This window comes from Sciurus vulgaris (genome assembly GCF_902686455.1).
Source record: "Sciurus vulgaris genome assembly, chromosome: 17".
NCBI classification, from domain to species: Eukaryota; Metazoa; Chordata; class Mammalia; order Rodentia; family Sciuridae; genus Sciurus; species Sciurus vulgaris.
In genome coordinates, this window is record NC_136478.1 from 20,383,531 (window position 1) to 20,392,169 (window position 8,639).

The window sequence follows — 8,639 nt, forward strand, 5'->3', positions numbered from 1 at the left end:
TGCTCAACTTTGTTTTCAAGGTTAAATATTTTGTCTTCAATGTCTGAGGTTCTGTCTTCCAGGTGTTCTATCCTATTGGATATGCTTTCTATGGAGTTCTTAATTTGGTTTATTGTTTCCTTCATGTCAAGGATTTCTGTATGGTTTTTTTTTCAATATCTCTAACTCTTTATTGAAATGATCTTTTGCTTCCTGTATTTGTTCTTTTAATTGTCGATTGGTGCGATCATTCAATGCTTGCATTTGCTCTTTCATCTCATCATTCAGTGCGTGCATTTGCTCTTTCATCTCATCGTTTGCTTCTCTGATCATTTTAATTATGTACATTCTGAACTCCTTTTCTGTCATTTCTTCTGCCATGCTGTCATTGGGTTTTATTGATGTAACATCTAGATTTGTTCGCAGCATTTTCTTTCCTTGTTTTCTCATATTGTTCAGGTATCAGTGGACCGCTGAGATATTGCAGATTTCCTCTATTGACTTACAATGTCCCTGAAGATTTCTATATATATCCCCCCTTAGCCTTCAGTAGGCTGAAGTCTTGGAGGAAGTTGATAATGCGGTGCTTCACAAGGAAGCTGACTCTCTAGGAGTGGTGGCCTTCAGGTGGGGTATATTCCCTGCTAGTGGGCAGAGGTGCCTCCACTTGTTGACCAATGGTCATCCAAAAGGGACCTAGGCTGCGGACTGAGGCAAGGCCTGTTTGGGCCTGAGTCTCTGGTTTTACTGTCCTTGTGAGGAAACCTCACCCGGCAGGGAAGACTCACCCGGTGGGGAGGTCTCGCTGGTCAGTTCCCACCTAGAGGTTCCCCTCAATTTACAGCTACCACCTGGGCTGGGCTGCCTTCCTCTGCAAAGTTCCCTGGTGCCCGGCCCTACCTCCTGGGCCTGGGAGCCTCACCCTTCGCAGATGAATCTCCTTAGGCTGCCCCTCCTCAGAGAATCTGCCCGCAGGCCTGGAACCTTCGCTCCGCCCTAAGCCTGTCTCTGTGCGGCTCTTCCACCAAGAAGCCTCCTAGATCCTGGGACCCTGCTCTGCACCTAATCCCCTGGCTATGTGGCCCCTCCTCTGAGCAGCCACCTGGGGCCCCGTACAATCGCTCTGAGTCCCAGACACCCGCCACTCCTCTTCCTCCAGACAGCCGCCCAGTATTCCGGTGCGGTCACTAGGAGTCCAAACAACTCACTGCATGCCTCCTCCTCCCACCAACCACCCGTAGTCCTGGGCAATCAATCACTCCGAGTCGAAATGACCCTCCCCGTTCCTCCTCCTTCTCCAGATAACCCCCCGGGTGTTCAGGAGCGGTCGCTCTGAGTGGCTCTGAATCCACGTGACCCGCTGCGCGGGTCCTCTGGGCAACCGCCCGGAGCTCTGGTGCGGCCACTCAAGACCAAGCGACCCACCACGCTTCTCCTCCAGGCAGCCCCCCTGTGTTCAGGAGCTGTCACTTTAAGTCCAAACAACTCACCACTCGCCTTCTCCTCTGAGCAGCCGCCTGGAGCTCTAATGCAGTCACTGTGAGTCCAAACGACCCGCCGCGCTCCTCCTCCTCCTCCTCCTCCGGGCAGGCCCCGGTGTTCAGAAGTTTTCTGAGTCCAAACAGCTCGCCACGCAGCCCCTCCTCTGGCAACCGCCTGTAGCTCTGGTGCAGTCACTCTGAATCCAAGCGGCCGTGCTCCTCTTCCTCCTCCTCGTCCTCAGGGCAGGCCCCGGTGTTCAGAAGCAGTCGTTCTGAGTCCAAACAGCTCGCCGCGGAGCTTCTCCTCTGGCAACCGCCTGTAGCTCTGGTGCAGTCACTCCGAATCCAAGCGGCCACGTTCCTCCTCCTCCTCCTCAGGGCAGGCCCCGGTGTTCTGAGTCCACACAGCTCTCCTTGCCACTCCTCCCCTGGGCAGCCGCCGGAGCCCCAGTGGTTGCTCCGAGTTCCAGCACTGTGCCGAGCGGCCTCCTTTACGGCGCTCCCAGTTGTCAGAGTTCACTGCTCCAGCGGGGGGAGGGGCGTCTCGCCGGCAGCTCTACTTCACAAAGTTCCCTGCGTTCCGGGACCACCGTCCCATCTGGGACGCCTTCCCAACGGGTGAGAGTCACCCGGCTGCTTTGAGTTGGTCCCAAGTGTCTCAATATCTCCTCTTTTGAATCCTGAGTCCTGGAGCAACATGAAATGCAGCCACCCTCTAGGCCGCCATCTTGAAACCTCCCCATTCCATCAAATTTATTTCCAATTTCAACTTTCAAATTGACCCTTCAAGTTTTTAGAAGTTCATTTAATTGTCAAATATGTGTCAATTTTCAAGATACGTTTCTGCTAATGATTTCAATTTTAATCCTCTTTGGGTCAAAAGTCAATTCGGATGTTTTCTATCATTCTAAATTTGATAACTTTTTAAATATCTCACAATATGATCTATCTTGACAAATGTTCAATGTGCACACAAAAATAATCTGTACTGTGCTGTTGTTGGTTGGAGCCATTTTTAAGCATCAAATATTTGGGGTTGTTGCTGGTATACAATTCCTCTATATCTCCACTGATTTTTCTGACTACTTGTTCTGTAGCCTACCCAACAAGGAATGTTGAAGTCCATAATTAAAATTGTTGAATTTGCTTACTTCTCTTTACATCTATTAGACTGTACTGATGAAGACTTTACTGATTAAATGTCTTATTCATGTGCTCAAGAAAAAATGACCTTACTACCAAAAGTGTTGTACAGATTTAATGCAATTCCTATTAAAATTCCAATGACATTCTTCATAGAACTAGAAAAAGTAGTCATAAAATTCATTTGGAGAAACAAGAGACACAGAGTAGCCAGAGCAACTCTTAGTAAGAAAAGTGAAGCAGGAGGCATTACAATACCAGACCTTAAACTATGCTACAGCGCCACAGTAACAAAAACGGCATGGTGTTGGCGCTAAAACAGACACTTAGATCAATGGTACAGAATAGAAGACACAGAGACAAACTCACAGAAATACAGTTATCTCATACTAGACAAAGGTGCCAAAAACATTAATTGGGGAAAAGATACTCTCTTCAAAAAACAGTGCTGGGAAAAATGGAAATCCATATGTAACAAAATGAAATTAAACCCTTATCTCTCACCCTCAAAAAACTCAGCTCAAAGTAAATTAAGGACTTAGGCACTAGAACAGAGACCCTGCAGTTAATAGAAGAAAAAGTAGGCCCAAATCTTCACCACGTTGGTTTAGGAACTGACTTCCTTAACAAGACACCTAAAGTGCAAGAGGTAAAATCAAGAATCAATAAATGGAATGGATTCAAACTAAAAAGCTTCTTCCCAGCAAAGGAAACAATCAGTAACATGAAGAGAGATCCTACACAGTGGGAGAAAGTCTTTACCACATGTACCGCAGATACAGCATTAATCTCCAGGATGTAATGTACAAAGCTGCTCTCCCCGCCCTTTCTGTTGCAGCCATTTCCCCGCCTCCCAACCACTTGTCAATCTGTGAACATCCTAGCTAGCTATTGGTTCATCAGTCAGCTTGCAAGTATCCTTCTCTGATACTGGTCCCCTATTAGCCCGGCAGAATTCAATTGCTTTACTGTAGCTACCCCACCATCTTTTCTCATTCTTCTGTCTGTCCTACTCACTTTTCCCTAACCTCCTGGCTTTAACATTCTTCTCTAGCATGCGCCCTTTCTCTTTCCTTTCTCTTTTCCTCTAATTTTCTCTCTTATCCTGCAGGGAGACACTCTGTTTGCTTAATAAACTCCCTTATGTGATTTCCCGTGTCTGGCGTGGTTTCCGTGGGATTCCTTACATTGGTGCCGTGACTTGGGATGGGATCTTCCACTGTCTCTTAAGCAAGTGGAACCCCATCTGAGCCCCAGTGCCCCCCAGACACAGCCTCAACTTCCATCCTGCCCGGACGCTCTGCTCTGCATCCATCACCGGACTTCAGATTGGTGAGTCCCCCAGGTGGATTCCCCTAGTCTGATTCACCCCCAGCCATGGCTGGCCCCCTTAGTCGGTCTTATCTGCTGGGTGGATTCCTGATTTTGTGGTGGAGATTCTCTCTCAGGGTTGAGGCTCATCTTGCACTCATACTCGAAAACCCTGATATCAGGTCCTCAACTCTTCTCGGCTTTTGCCTGGCCCCACATTGATGTTTGTGTGACGACACCATCTATGTGCTGCCTTATTGTCTCCAGTCTACTACTCTCTGGCCTCGGGATGCCGGGGCACAGACTCGGCTGTATCAGTCCCCACCATGGAATCTGGGTCCTCCAATCTGGCAGATTCAATCCTGGGAACCCTTTGCCCGACCCCCGACTTAAAGCCATCAAAATTCATTTGTGTAATGGCACACAGCTTCCGTGAGCAAGCGGGCAGATGGAAAGGGATTCCTTATCTTCAAGTCTCTTCTTTCTTGCTTCTTGGCTCTTCCTGCAGGCTCAAGCGCCTCCAGACCCTGCTTCTCCATCTTCCCCTGCTTCCCCATATAATATAAGCAGCCCCATTCCCCACAAGTAGTGGGAGATAATTGTTTGACAATTTTCTGTGTCCAAACCTAAATTAATTACTAACCAGGAAAAAGGGTTAAAAGGACCTAAGCATCAAGTTTCTGCTAGAACATTTTAGCACCTTTCAGATCCAGATCTCAGTCAAGGCTTACACTGAAATATAAATGGAGGAAGGTGCAGTGGGAGACCAGTCTCAAACCCAAGGGAAAAGAAAAGTGTCCATTTTAAATTTTCCTGGGCTGCAACACAACACTTTATCTCTCTCTTTTTCTCTCCTCTCTGCCCTTCTCTTTCCCATTTTCTCATGCTATAATTAATGGCCATTATCATTTTTCTTCTAGGACTTTTGTTTTTCTTAAATGCTATACTTTTGAGCTCACAATTTTGATCCTACATACCTAGGTTAATGATTTTTGATCAGTTCTTTTTATCCAACTCTAGAGTTATTTTTGAACATCTGTTATATTGCAATGGAAATAAATATTACAAGCCTTTGCTTTTGTGTTAAATATAAGCACGCATAAAAATTAAAATTTTAAAAATGGATCCAAATATTTTTAATTCACGTGATTTAAAAAGGTTCAATTTAAAGCATTTTGCCACTTTGCCACACAAAAGGAAACTTAAAAGCTCTCTCAGTCTTTCTTTAATTCATGTTTTAGATATAATGTTAAATTGTGTTAACTTATGTTCATATAGACTCAGGAGTCAATATATGTAAACTTCTTAAAATAACATTTAAGAAAGAGTGTAATTCGCAGTAGCAAAAATGGAACAACGATGACTGAGATTGGGGTTCTCTAATGACCTCATGGCTGTGGCATGCCTGGTGCCTGGGAGTGCTCCTGTGCAGGGGTACAAGATGCCTAACTGCTGCGGCAGTACATTGATCTCAGGCACACAGCTCTTGGGCAGGAATGAATTCTTTTGCTAGATAACAGTGTTAACAGTGTTTCATCAGCTCCCTTCTCTGGTTCCTGCCCACCTTACAGTAACTTTGAACAGTGGACTTCCTTAAAAGCTACACAGAGCTCCTAAACCTTTATTTTCTAATACTCCTTTGTCCCTCACTGAACTTGAGAATTTGGTCATGCTGGTCATGGCAAAAGAGGAAGCCCCACCTTACCTGAGATAAGGCTCTGCTCACAACCCTGCTGCACATTAGAATGGCTCCAAAGTAAGCCAGACTTTAACTCATTTAAAGTTGTGTTCAAAAGTTTGATGTTTGTTGTAAAGATTACTGTGATCTCAAACAGGGGGTATAATGAATAACTCAGCCAAAATTCAAGATAGCTATTGCACAAACTGAATGTTTTACTGTTGGTGATTCCATTTTGTATTTTCCTTCTTAACTCTAACTGTTGCCTGATATTTTGCAGAAGTACACCATAGATTAACTTAAAGCCATCACCTATAGGACAGATAATGTAGACCCCAATTAGATAAAAGGGGATAAATAACTGTAAAGTTATAGACAATGAAGTTAAAGCCTAGTACTCTTACTTTATGACTGGTGAGACTGGCTTGCTTGATAGTTAAGGACAAACTTAGAGATAGAGATTAAATACAAAGGTCAAGAAAAGTCCATATTTGTGTCTTTCCCTCAAAGTCAGCCTGAACCCAGGGAACAAGAGGACTTCTCTAAGGAGGTTTGCAACTCTGGGTCACACAACCTCCTGATCAAGGAGATTGATGAGGCCACTAGAGGAAAAACCCCTCAGTGCACCTGCTGCAGAGGAGGGTCAAGGAAAAAGGAAGACATCCTTGGTGCTTTCAAGGGAAGCCACCTCATCGAGGAGACCCTTCCTAACCAATGGCACTAATGGAGCCAAGAAGCTGCTCTTAAATTCTAGGAGTGACCCCTGTGGGAACTCAGCTGACTCTTTAACAGACAGGAACAGGTCACTTTGACCATTTGACCTAGCTATCCCACTCCTCAATTTATACCCAAAGGACTTAAAATCAGCATAGTAGAGTGATGTATCCACATCGATGTTTATAGCAGCTCAATTCACAATAGCCAAACTATGGAAGCAACCTAGATGCCCTTCAACAGAATGAATGGATGAAGAAAATGTGGTACATGTATGCAATGGAATGTTTGCAATAGACTTATCCTTAAAGAAGAATGAAATTATGGCATTTGCTGGTAAATGAATGGAACTGGAGAATATCATGCTAAGTGAAATAAGCCTATTATGGTTTGGATGTGAAGTGTCCCCCGAAAGCTCGCATGTGAGGCAATGTAAGAAGGTTCAGAGGAGAAATGATAGGGTTTTGAGAGTATTAACCTAATTCGTTAATTAATCCCTTATGGGATTAACTGAGTAGTAACTGGAGGAAGGTAGGGTGTAACTGGAGGAGTTGGGAATTGGGGCATGACTTTGGGGTATATATATTTGTATCTGGGGAGTGGAGTCTTGCTCTCTCTGCTTCCTGATGATGTGAGCTGCTTCCCTCTGCCACACTCTTCCGCCATGATGCTCTGCCTCACCTTGAGCCCCAAGGAATGGAGCCAGCCTTCTATAGACTAAGACCTCTGAAACTGTGACCCCTCAGATAAACCTTTCCTTCTCTATAATTCTGCCGGTCACATCAGTTAGTCACAGCAGTGAAAAAACTGACTAAAACAAAGTCAATTCCAAAATACCAAAACTGAATGTTTTCTCTGATATGCAGACACTAATTCACAATAAGGGGCGGAGGGGGCAGGTAGGAAAAAATAGAGTTACTTTAGATTTGGCAGAGAGGAGTGAAAGGAGGGCAGGGGGTATGGAGATAGGATAGTAGAATGAATCAGACACTATTACCCTATGTACATATGTGAGGACACAACCCATAATGAGGAGTTATACTCCATTTATGTATAATGTATCAAAATGCATTCTACTGTCATGTATAATGAATTGGAACTAATTTTAAAAACTCAAATAAATGAATAAATAAATAACGATAATATGTGTTCCCACCCAAAAGCCTACATATGTGTTCCCATCCAAAAGCCTACATATACATTCTTATACAGATAAGCATCTTACCATTCCTAGTTCAGTCATTTCTCTGCAGAACCCTTCAGTAAAATCACCGATGGATGATGTTATATTACTTCCTTTCCAGGAGTCAATAATGGGAGTCAACAAACCAAGCAGCTAGTGTAAAACAAAGGCAGTGTTAGTATAGCTGGGAGCTCCTAGTTAGCAAGAGTGGCTGCCAGAGTGAGCGGAGGGCTTGCTGCGAAGGAGCTCAGCCAACGTTAAGGGGAGAGGGACTCAGGCAAAAAGTCAGGCAGCTGGGCAGCGGATGGGCCTGGATCTATTTGCATCAGCGAAGGCACTAGGCAGAATCTTAGAAGAGAAGGGAGGCTGGACTGTCTCTGTGGCCACGCCCACAGTTTTTGCTAATGGGACACCTTCTCTCTCTTCCTCTCTCACCCCGCCCCCATCTCCCTCTTTCTGTCTTTCTATGGGCGCAGCACCCTTATCATAGAGATAGAGCCTACTCACTTCAGTTCCCAGAGGTGAGCCCTGGATGGGGTCCTCGAGGTGGGTCTGTCTCCCTTCGTATTCAGAGGGTTGTCTTAAATATGGCTTCGCCCCTTTGCACTGATGGTCGGTTGGTTTCCTGAAATTCGCTTTCTCCCAGTTTATGTCAACTTCGGAGTCTTGTGTTGGCAGATTGGCCCTTCTACCTGAGCTTCCTCAGTGACACTTCAATTACACATACCCTCCTCTTTTAACTCCTGATTGTCTGAAACTGCTGAAATCTTCTCATTCAAAAAAATTTTTTTTTTTTTTTTGCAATTTTCCTGGGAGAATCAACATGCTAAAGATATCAGCTTGATCTGTAGGTTTAATGGAATTCCTATCAAAATCGTAAAAAGGTCGTTTGGGGACACAGACAAATTTGTACTAAAATGTATATGGAAAGGCAAAAGACTTAGAATGGGTAAAGAAGTTTTGAAAAAGAAGAATAAAGGAATCACTCTATCTGATGTTAAGTTTTATTATATAGCAACACTAATTGAGACAGCCTGGTAGTAGCAGAAAGAAAGAAACAGAGCAATTGAATAAAGAAGAGAATCCAATTATAGACCCTTATAAATGAATCCAACTGAGTTTCCATGAAGGTTCAGAAGGATAGCTCTAT